This window comes from Dreissena polymorpha, chromosome 9 (assembly GCF_020536995.1).
Source record: "Dreissena polymorpha isolate Duluth1 chromosome 9, UMN_Dpol_1.0, whole genome shotgun sequence".
NCBI classification, from domain to species: Eukaryota; Metazoa; Mollusca; class Bivalvia; order Myida; family Dreissenidae; genus Dreissena; species Dreissena polymorpha.
Genome location: NC_068363.1, coordinates 16,738,224 through 16,751,399, shown reverse-complemented (window position 1 = coordinate 16,751,399; position 13,176 = coordinate 16,738,224).

The window sequence follows — 13,176 nt, the reverse complement described above, 5'->3', positions numbered from 1 at the left end:
ACTGATTAAAACTGGCAAAATCTCCTTTGACAAATAAACTAACCGCCATCAGTAAATAAAAGACAAATAACATAAATAACACATGGCATAATTTGCAGGCAAATTATATAGACGAAACCTCATTTAACGCCCTTGACTGCTGTGAATAATGTCCATGCAAATGTTTGTCTATAATAAAATGAACGTGGATTATATAAATATCCAGTGTTCTCAATCTCTTTGAATTTGATGACAATTTAGATTTATTTACACATCACTGATATAACAAAATACATTTATTATTGACAAATCGTTCGCAGAGTTGTTAAAGTAATATTTATATTAAATGATCAAATCAGTACCTTCTTCGGATATATATCTGCCATCATCAACTGCAGCAAAGCAAACCGCAATTATAGCTAAGATGACGCTGATAACACACATCAGTAATAGATAGATTGTTTCTCCGTTTTTGCGGAGAAAAGCTGTTTAATAAGAGAATTAAAAAAATACAATAATACCACATTAATCATATGAGCAGTATGTTTATATCCTTACAATACAAATATAACACATACTTTTGCTATATTTTAGAACTCAGAAATTTCTTTTTTACTCAAAACATAGATACGATGTGGTTACACTTAATAACTACAGCTACTCAATCACATGCACAATACATAGATAAGTAATTTGGATAATGTCTTAAAATATTCAATAGCTGAATACTTTTTAACAATTCACGACACAGATGGTGAGGTGACTACATGAATAAATGCGGTACAGTCATGTTTACAATCTTTTATAATCGATACTCATCCAATGAAGTAAATTGAGGATCGTTGTATTATATTTATTACATAAAAATATAATCCGAATAAACCACCTATTATTGGAAAGCAGTTCTGAAAATAGACATACAATTTCGCTATTTCATTTTTTAATTGCTTGTATTCGTAAAACTAATTGTAAATACATTTAGATAATCAAGCACATTATGGATGTACTTATATGTAATTTTTTTTTCTTTTTTAGGAATATTTTAGGACACATATTTCCATTTTTGTAATACCATCGAAGCAAATTTGTGCTCGATTGAAGATCCTGTTCCTCCTGGACTGGTGAAAATGTTTTTACCGCTAAGTGAAGGTCATTCACAACAGGATAATCTTATACGTTATGAAATAGTGTTTGTTAGCAAGATCTTCCCGGATTTAATATTGATTGATAAGTTTTGCCCTGAAAGTATTGTCTTAACAAGAACAAACGAGTTATAAATGTACAGTCAAAAAGCGTTTGCGACACTTTTGAAAGTTACAATAAAAATGCCTTGACATGACTTAACCGGGAAGTTTAGAACTTTGATCATTTACCAAATGTGCTATTTTAAGTCATTACTATTAAATAGTATCTTGTGTGCGTTGACCTTAAACAATACTTTGTATTGTGTGTTATTTAGCCAATCTGTCGGGTAATGCGTCAGCGCAGTTATTGATTGAATAGTAAATTATGAATACATATTGCCAATTACGTCTGGATGTATACATAACTATTTTTATAAGGTTAAACACACAACCAAGTTTAAAAATTCGCGCCAAAGCAAGAATACGGACAGAAGTTGATAGAATATTTACATTTAGTTACAATTATATGTATATTACAACACTATACGTTTTAATATTTAAATATGCATACATTTAAAGAAGTCTTTGACAGTATTGCACGCAATCCAGGATTCATAAAGCGCATAATCCCCACATTGCAGTTTATACCTATACCTAGTTCCACCTTCATATATTTTCTGTACTTATTGAGAAAACGCAAACAATTTATAGAGGAAGAAGGCATGAACGGATGGACAGACAGACCCAGTCGTAAGGAGGCTAAACTTATGGTATAAAACCGTTATGGCGCTCAATAGATGCACCCGATAAGTTTATTACGGTTCTTTAAGTTATTGAAATACTATTTTACATACCACGCTTAAATAGTAGGATCATTAAGACGACTTCCGTTATTCCAATCACCAACCCGATTACTCCGATGACCATCACACAGATGCGTACAGCGATCAAACCTGTTTAGTAAAGGGAATCAAATATAAGATTTTAGGAATAATAATATCCAGAGACGTGTTCGAGAGACAAACTGTCTCTATAACCCGCAGGTCTTATTCAACACTTCACTAACCATAAAGATACTGATTAAAACTGGCAAAATTTCCTTTGACCTGTCACTGCAAATGATTGGTGTTAATAAGCGGATTAAAGGCAAGTTGTACCTTTCACAAAGCACATAATTTATTTAAAAACATACACATGGCATCGTTAATCTACGGAACAAGTCGTAATTAGTGTTAGAAATTCCATATGCGTAATGTGTAATGTGTACAGTAATAACGTAACATTGTGAATATTATAAACATATCATATACATAAAAAATACGTGTTACGACTGTCAATCAAACTAATTACATTCTGAAATTTCCAGCTTACATCAACTGCTGTTATTATCAACTTATACGTGACCAAAAAAGAATGTTAAAGCCACACACCTTGAAATAAAATACATGTTAAACAATACATAAAGATGAAATTTGAAAGTGTGCAAAATTGTCATTAAATCTATAGCCTAGTTAGCTAGTTTTTTTTAAATTTTAAAACCGAAAGTAGGATATCTATACGTATATACGTCCATTTCGACAAACGCGATTATGTTTTAGTTTTAAAGCGCAAATTCGACGGATTTCTACCTTGTAACCTTCTAATTGGCATAGATAAAATTATATCTATAGCCTAGTTAGCTAGTAATTTCAAACGGTACCGCTTTTAAACCCGAAAGTAAGATTTCTGGACGTATACGTCCATTTCAACAAACGCGATTATTTTTAAGTTTTAAAGCGCAAAAAGACGGATTTCTACCTTGTAACCACCAGATATACTATAATTGGCATAGATAAAATCTGTTTCTTATTTATACTTAAATTTACTTTCATTTCAAGGTGTGTGGCTTTAATGGCAGAAAGTAATTTATAAATTTTCTCATTTTACCCACGTTAATACGCTAGCACGTAACGAAAAGTGGGTTGTCCCGATTAATTGTCATCCAAAACCGCAAATAATCGCGGCGATAAAAGACGGTACGACTAATTGTTTACAAAACAGTTTGCAAGTTTTCCTATATATATATATATATATATATATATATATATATATATATATATATATATATATATATATATATCACTCATGACATTGCTTTCAAATTGGTTATTTTGCTAGACCATTTAAGGAGTACTGCTAGACTGTTAAATTATTATTTGTTGACTCCATGCTAAATTTAGTATTTTTAGTTGTAAATAATGTGTAAGAGTCAGAATAACGCTACACATTGATTTATTCGAAAACATAAGACAAGGTGTATAAGTTGTTTAATCAAATGTGTCTATGCGGACAGAAAACGATAATCGCGTATCGTGGATCGAATTTAAGAAGGATCTATTAGTAAAACAGGATTAAATGACATAATAAAACATTTCTCCTTTTCAAACAGCACCTATAAGGTTAAATATGACAAAATCTGAACACTCAATCGCACTTCTCACTGGACACTTGAAAAAGCTCAATATATCAAATTGAACTTGAAGTTTTCATTTGAAATATTCATCCATAAGGATCAGAAACTCGTGAGGGAGTAGTTTTCTTTGCGGAAATATTTGGATGTTTAACATTTTCTTTCTCATATAATTCTTTCCTTACGACAATGTATTAGAAAAATATTCAAACAAACGACGTTGATTTGTAATAAGACGATGGCAGTCTAGGCGATCGTTAAGCAACTAGGCATTTGAATATCAGCTTATTGACCGCACCTGTATTTCTAAAGGATTTAATACATTAACTGAAATTTACATTTCGAGATGGCTTTGTTGTCTGTTTTGAAACAGATCTAGCATGTATTACACTGACATTGACATTGACTATCAAAAAAATTTCTTAAGCTCGAAAAAAAAACATGCACTTATAGAACGATTTCAGCTTTATATAAGTTTGCCACTGATCATAATGTAACAACACTTAAATGGAGACTGACTAGACATTATGAAATTCAAAGGCCGGCTCGTGTTTAAAAATTTATTAAACAACTCTTAATTTTAGATTTGACAAATTTTAGTCACTGCCTTCCGAAACGAAAATAGTGTAAACAATTCGATTTGTGAACATATAATTATCGTGGAATAATTTATTGATTGCATTCGCCATTAACCAGTCGAACTCTTATTGATGATAGTAGTTTGACCATAGTGCGTATTATATCGATGAAATCAAATCAAGTCAGCAAATGAATCAAACAATGTCCTAAAAACAAAAAACAAAAAAGTAACAGACAACTAAGATAAAAACAAAAGAAAGTCGGATACGACACAATTCCGAATTTGTTGGAAGTTGATGCGAAATCTCGGATGATCGGATGGATTCGATTTTATCGGGTTATTCGGGTATCAGTCGCAGCACTGTGTTCAATCCCGATGTTTGGCTAGTATCTTTCAAGCATACGAATTTGATTATTGGTCTGATTCGAGATCAAAACACATCGAAGGAGAAAACCCAGTGTTACTTGTCACATCTAACGACAATAAAAAGATAATGTTAGCGTGTTTGGGCTGTACGTTTCCAAATGTCTTGTTTTTAAGTCGTAAAAAAGCAATGGTATGTTAGAAATATAACTCTTGTATTGAATAGAAACCTTTTTTCTTAAGATATATAACGAAATTTTATAAAAACAAACAAACAAACTATTATTTGAACCTAGAAAATGTGAAAAAAAGAATGCATCATTAAAAACTATTATTTGAACCTAGAAAATGTAACAATCGTATCTTATATTATAAGAACACATTTAATATTAAAAATTGCGCTTTTGTATCACCAAATCCGTACCCTTACATTAACCAGCTTGTTCTGTTTCAGTATCATTTGTGTGCAGTATTCTGCATTATTTTAAAAACTAATATAATTGTATGTTCCTATAAGTATCACAACAACAAATAAAACAACAGAAAACACAATAATCAATACAATACCTCCAGGTTTAGGAGTTGTCATAATTGTCGTAGGTGAAGAAGTTGTTGAAACTTAAATATAATTAGTAAAATATAGAATGCATTCGTTTTCATACACAATTTCCTTTTTTACTGTTTATAAATGCGAATTAACATTTGAAAAAGAAATATTTCATATTTTTATCATTTTAACTCCCTATTTGTGAAATATGTGTCTTTATTTATAATAAATAAAATAATATGACATTCAAACACTTTTATAGTTGCATTTTAAAAGCGAAATCAATACTTTTATAGAATACGGTTTACTATACAAGAAACAAACAGTGGTACCTGAGTGTTTTACACATATGGTGATATTCGTTGTACCGGTGTTTTTAGAACAACTGTAGTTTCCAGACGTTTGGCTGGAGAATGTACTTATAGTAACGTTCACAGCAGTTAAATCTGTATTTGTAGACATTGCGTACACACCTGGGCTCGTTGGTTCAATAGGACATATAAATCCAAATACATTATAGCACTCTCCTATTTTTTTGGATCCATGAAAACAGAGTACGTGTTTTGTTTCAGAAATAACCCATCCGAAATTAAACTCCAACAAAACATTTTGAATTCCGTATTCAAAATAGTATTCGTTACATGTTCCTGAAATGTAAATTACAATCGTTAATTGTGAAATCGTGAAACGTCAAACTTAATTGTCGTCTTTATCATTTTAATACAAATAAAAAATACAAATATAATTAATAAATTGAGAAATCAATTAAACATATATTACCTGATATGATGTTTGTTTCCAGGAGAATTATTAATAACCCAAATATAATCAAAGACGCCATTGTCACCTTTTACGAATCAAGCACACACACTGGTGAGAGTCTTTGCTACGTGAACAAACAGAAAAGCTCTTCGTGCGATAATCGTTACATGAGGTATGGTCGGTAATTTATATACGTCGATTCAAAATTCTTAAACGGCAATATACTATTCAATTATGTGTTGTATATAATAGAGACACCGATTACTGTGTATAAAGCACAGGCGCTGTAAAATATAGCATACAGCAGTTTTCAATAAGTAAATACAGTATCGTGAATGGTTATTATTTTTCGAAAACATGAATATTGGTTAGGTATTTGTATACTTGAATATAAGACAGACACCATACTCAAGTGAATGGTCTAATTAAACACTGTTTAATTGTTAATGATGCAATGCATACCATGTAAATAACATGTATTTCATCGACTCACGATACATAAATATCAATTATTACAATAATGATTCTCTGTTAACTCTGCTGTTGTGAGAAAGAGTTATATCGCCATAGCATTGACCGATTACTGTGTTTGCCTGTCTATTTTTTCACCGATTCATTGCGTTAACATATATTAACATGTACACTTTAGTACATATGAACAGATATATAAATACTCACATTTAATATCCTATATGTTAAATATACCATTGTAGGCTTAACATAATTAATAATACCGATACATGTTGAGACGTTTTTGTATTAAAGTCGTATTTTTAACGGTAAAATTGGGGGCAGCACTTTAGTGCGGTGGTCTATAAAGAATGATATCTTAGTGCTCTTGTAGCAGGGGTTATTATTGTAGTTATTCATTGTTATAGAAGTTGAAATAACGATTATTATTGAAATACAAAAAAATCACTAATTTTTGCTATCGTTATTCATCCATAGTTTAAAAACATAAAGCGGTTTCTGTTTGTAGGTGTGATGATTGGCTGGATTGTGTTGGAACATTAAATGCAAACGAACATAATAATGTGAATAATTCGGGTTTCTGTTTGTTACTGTCTTGTATTATATTTATCATGCGATATTAAATTGTTTTATATTATGGAACGACGCCTTACATGACATGTCCTGTCTCAATATAGACTGTAAAATAGCCCTTGATTCGCATCAATAGCGTCCTTGTACAGTATTTAAATGGAATTAAAAGTAATTTGCCAGAGGGAATTATATACTTTCCTCACATTCTACCATCGGTATATTAGGTTTGTTCAACTAAATCGTAGGCTGACCCGCACATCAATTAATACTAATTACTATAGTAATACTATAATACTAGTACATATATAACATTTGTTGATGTCATTGTACACGTTAATTATGCATAAAGCACTTTTCTACAGATTTGATTTATATATTTGTACAACTTGTGAAAGAACCAGCAACATCATAAAAATGCTAAAGATAGCTGATATAGGGAACCCGTTGACATTAGTTTTGGCACGGTAAAGGTTATCCAACTTCAATGGTTTAAAATAGTCGCAGCACGTGTAAACGTCAATAAAAGACGACGTAAATTGAAGCGACAGGGATATTGTTATATATCAGTACAAACGTGTGGAGCTTCGGTTTGGTCTTGTAAAATTATAATTGTTTCGTTATCATTCCTTGCTTAAGATTGTTCAAACCAAGTTAATTCTTATGATTAGGTGACACATTTTCACTATGCGGTACCACAAGGGTACAAGAAGCCCAAATCAGAGTTCGGCATTCATTTTTAAGTTTCTATTTTTATCGTTTCTATTGCATAACCAACCAATCTGGCATGTCTACATGGCGTTGATTTGCATTGTTTTATTTAGATTTAAATACTGACAGTGCCGGATTTAACTATAATTGCTTGAAAAAAGTACTTAAATCGACAAACTAGATGGTCAACTGTTTTTTTTCAAAAAACGTTAACTGTTTGCGTCAAATAAAAATTCTAACGAATATATATTAAACATTACGAACATTGATTTCTAAATGGCCCTAGTGTCCCTAGGCTCTCGTATATAATTATACCAAACTCAGATGCAAGTTTAAATGCGTTAAATGAATCAATAAGAGTCATAGAAGGAAGTACCATCATCTTGATGTGCTCCGTGGACAGTGTCCTAAACTTGACATTCTCCTGGGATACCGGGCATGAAGGAAGTATTCGTACGATTGTGAATGTCTCGAGAATAACAAAATACACGATACACTTGCACGGCAAAGAATCTTATGGATACATCATTTAAAGGATATGTTATTGGGAGCAACTATTCCTCTGCAAACATTTATATTCTCTGTAATTATAATACAATACGTATGTGGAATTATAGTTATATTATTCATAATAGTTATAGTTATAACGATAATTATAATAAAATTTGCATATTTTTATCTTTCAAAAGCATATGTATAATAATTTTAAGATGGCCCTGCCAACATAGTTGAAAAGTATAACAATGTAATACTTAAAGAACATATAATATAAGCAGTCGAAGAATGGTCTTTCACAATTGTATGTGAAATCTACTGTAATCAAGTTCTTCGATTGTCTTGGTTTGGTCTTGTAGCACAAGACGGTGATGTTTTGATCACACGAAATGTGAACACTTAAGTGAACAGAAATGTAAAATGTAAAGCTGTGTAAACACAATTTTATATAATCATTAATCAATACATACAGATATATTAGTATGCTGGCAGCATATACAAATTAATGGCTGATCAAAACGTGTTCAGTACCTTTGTTTCATTATGTCGTCGTTTGAAAACGATAAGATAAGTTAATTTTTATAATGTAATGTTTTTGTAACTTTTTAAATTGAACACCGATGCGATATCAATTAAATTATACGAATACATGAAATATACCATGGTTGCTGATATATTGATCTCAATTTTCGTTTGTCGTGCAACGTCTACTTATATTTTGTGTTTGGAATTTTCTTGACTTTTGTGCAGCCCTTACTTTTCTTCTGGATAACTTGTTTGTTGAATTTAGTGGTAAAATATTTAAACAAATTATAGGGGTTCCTATGGATACTAATTGTGCGCCACGTATAGCTGATCTTTTTTTATATTGTTATGAAAGCGAATTTATGTTAGATTTATCTAAAACTAAACAACTATATTTGATTCACGTGTTTAATCTAACTAGTATGTACCTTGATGACATACTTAATTTAGATAATCCATACTTTGAACAATATATTCACAAAATCTACCCGAACGAACTAGTCTTAAATAGACCTTGTCAATCCAATACAGATGCTGTGTATTTAGACTTACATCTTACTATTAATAATAATATGATTAAGACAAGTTTATACAACAAACGGGACGACTTTAACTTTGAAATTGAGAATTGTCCATTCCTAGATGGTAACATCCCTAAAGGTCCATTCTATGGTATTTATTCCAGAGCATTTTCATGTATTAAATAGTTTAATGATCGTAATCGTATATAAACAAAGACAATGCTTAAACAAGGTTGTTTGTATCTACGACGTAAATTCGCTAAATTTCACTCAAAGTATGGAGAATTAATTTCAAAATATAATGTTTCTTTAAAATTTAATTTAACTAATGGAATTTCCCACCGATTATTTTAAGGATATGTTTAAAGCGTGTTAGCAAATTTAAATATATTAAAGAAAATGTTTTTATTAATTTGTTCAAATTAATAAGCTCATTTTTATCAAAAGGATATGATGTTGACGTACCGTAATTACTCTAAGTTTTCAAACACTCTAAGTTTACGGACGCACTCTTTATTAGCAAAAATAATTATTTTTCTTGACTCTAAATTTTCGGACATAAGGGTTTTCGTCCATGATTAATGTCTCTTAATTTTCGGACAGTATATTTTATCGCGCTAATCTTAAGACTTCGGCGCTGTTTTCGCTTATCTTGTGACACTTCGATCATGGATTTTTACAACAGGATTAAGGTCAAAACGCCTTGCTGATTCATGCCTGAGGGCAATGAACCATTACATGTGCGTAATTGGGTAAGTAACCATGTATACCGGTAGAAAGTAATGGATGCACCCAACAGCATTTGAAACAGTGTCGTCTTATTTAGGTAGCTGAATGTTTTCTGTTTTTGCGTTTTTGTTCTATATCATTTAAGGTAAGAGTTAGCAAAGCTGTGAAATTGTATTTATTTTTAAAGCAGTAAAAGAAGAGTTAATCACAAGATAATTATTGTTCATTGATTTATAGCATTTATTACAATATAATTATAATTTTCGGAACCTTAATTTTTGTCTCTAAATTTTTGGACAAATTTTTGAATATTTTTCATATTTTAATTATTGTCATAATTTTTTAAATATTTATATTGGACTTCGCCTTTTGATCTATTGGTATTTTAATTAATATCCAAACGACATTTTTTTCTACACGGGGCATATATACGGGTATTCAACGCTAATGAATCAAACATTGGTATCATTGTTGAACAGGGTGAGACAGTAGATGATCCTGAGCCTGTTGTTCGAGTAATAAATACTACTCGTGGAAATGAAATTATATTGTTGAAATATCTCATTCAACAAGCAACATGTGAATATGATGCTGGCGACTAAACGTGTTTTGCCAATAACATGTTTTAGCGAAGGGGAACAGTTGCTGGATTTATTCGTTAAATGTAAGTTATGACATAACTCATACGAAACTAGTTTTTGACTAATAGCATATGAGCCATCAATATATTGTATATGTTTTTATGTGCCTTAACAGGTTCACAAAGAGCGTCCCCGTTTTCTCCTCCAATACAAAACTTGTACAGAGCTACGAATGACTCTGTGTTGTTTACATTCATAATTATTGCTTATCCTAAACCGACTTCACAAGACGTAATTTAGTACAGTGGAGTAGTAGGTTGAGTTTTTGGGGTTATTATTACAAATACCGTGTCCATACTATTGTGAAGATAGAGATCGCATGGTAACGCTTTTCTTCATTTTTTATGCAAAATTAATATCTAGTTATTTTAATATAATACGCAAGCGCACAAATTTACGAGAGTCGCTTAAACAGTTCGAGGACAGGCTAGATAGTTTTATTATTACTTCTATGATGGGTTTCCTTTTTTGTCGACACATGTATCACTTCCTAAAAAATGATATGATGAATACATGATGAACACCGAATCATACACATCATTGTAAGATAGCGTGATTATAACACTACTTGTTCACTTGTTTATAACACAGACTTTGTATTTTTGCATGTTTAGGAAATACAAAACCATTCGAAACTCATAGCCATTCGGTTGGAAAGTATGAAGATCTTGTCCGAGAACCGTAAGTGCATTGACATGCATTCGTGCCAATAAAGTCGTTGATATTGCATATTGTGTGTATACTATAAAGTGTTAAGTATGCTAGGCAACACTGTACTTCTATGTCTATTTTGAAATAAGAGAATTCAAATAAATAAATGTTAACGATATTTTAACAAAAGTCTCATATGTAAAACGTAAAACACATAGAGTTTAGCTAAGACGATTTATCTTTCGATGTTGGCTTTCTCTTTGTGTATAGTTTAGAATTTTACCTTTTTTGTACTTTAAATATATAAAAAATAAAAATTTCTAGTTTTACAAAATGTCATTCCAATTAAAACAATGTTGGCTTATATCTTTAAAAGTATGTATCATTCATTTGTATTACGCGCAAATAATGCCAATGTTTTAACACCTAAGACATCGCATATTCAGCCGCCCCCGTCTTGGCTTATCTATACGCTGTTCTGCGGTTATTTAACAATCACGCATGAGTTCATTTTACAGCACATAATAAACTAAGAGTGTGTTATAAACTATGGTGTTGGGTCTAATTTATCGGCTGAACGTTGTTAGGCAATAATATCGAATATCAACTCTTACTGTGTTAAGGCTATAGCATCGCCTATCAACACTGTAATCTCCCAGAAGCTCTAAAAAGCCTATTTTAATCTTACTACATATTTTGAACATGTCCATGTATTGTTTGTTTCAGACTTAATAAATGCGTATTAAACACAGTTGGAAGTCATAAAACCCGTGCATTCAGTAAGGTTTTACTATACAAAATACTGAACAATCTTAAATACTTAAATATCAGAATGATTAAAACTGCTTAATGTTTGGCCACTTCGAGCTGTGAAACACGACATGACGAGAATAACAGTATAGTCATGTCACCTCTACGCTACCATGTTTATAGGTAAAGATGCGTTTATCAATAACTGTAAATCACGTTTAATATATAAACGACATTGACATGAGGCATATTCGCCAAAAATAATTCAAAATATTGGACGCATGAACACAACAGTCCATCTATGTATTAAAATATACATTATTTATGTATGAGGAAGAAAACAACTAGAAATCTATCCCAATATCGCTTATATGCTGTATATCAAAGTCAAATAGGATGGCTATTCAATTGACGTTTTGTATATAAAAGGTTTGTGGTTCATTATTAATACGCCAATCGTTTACAAGTTTATAATCAATATCTTCATACGACTTCCTGAATTGCTAAGCAGAAGAACGTATTCCCGTACATTTCTTCAATGCAAGCAGTACAGATAATATTTGTTGGATAAAATATATTAACGATATTTCTTACAACTAATCTGTTTGACGATTAAATCGAAATACATAGCTTAATTCTATGTTAAGTACACAGATGGACCACACTTATTGTTTTCTTATAACTTAGATATATTTAAGGTTCATGTAGAGGCTTCATTTTGAAAAATGTGGGACTCCAAGCATTGAACTCATATTTGACTAAAGGAAGAGTGCCACATTGAAAATGTATACATATATACTTTAAAGGATGTTTTTCCTTCAAACTGCTACCAATTTTGTACATCAACGTATCATAACATTCATAAAATCAATCAAAATACAAAGCGATTTTAACACTAAAATATACATTATTTTCAAAAATCTGAATCATGTTTATTCCACGTATTTCGGCGGAAAATTATATAACTAGTGAATAATATCGACATTGACGAGGGCAAGTTACGCTTAAATAGTAAAAAAAGTTTACATATCTAGAAATATCAAAACTCGAACATATGTCATTTCATCACCATGGGGGCAGCCATTTTTAAATTAATAAAATAGAAAGAAACATGCTTAAAACTCACTCATCGCCTAATTGACATTCCAAACGGTTGACGATGATAAATGCATTGGATTGTAATCTTTCCGTTGATGTTTGCAAACTGCACCATCAGACCTCATAAACACTCAAAAGAATAACTATGTAAGAAGCATTTCACTAATGTTTACAATCGTTGTCGAATCACACGACATATATTATTGCGCA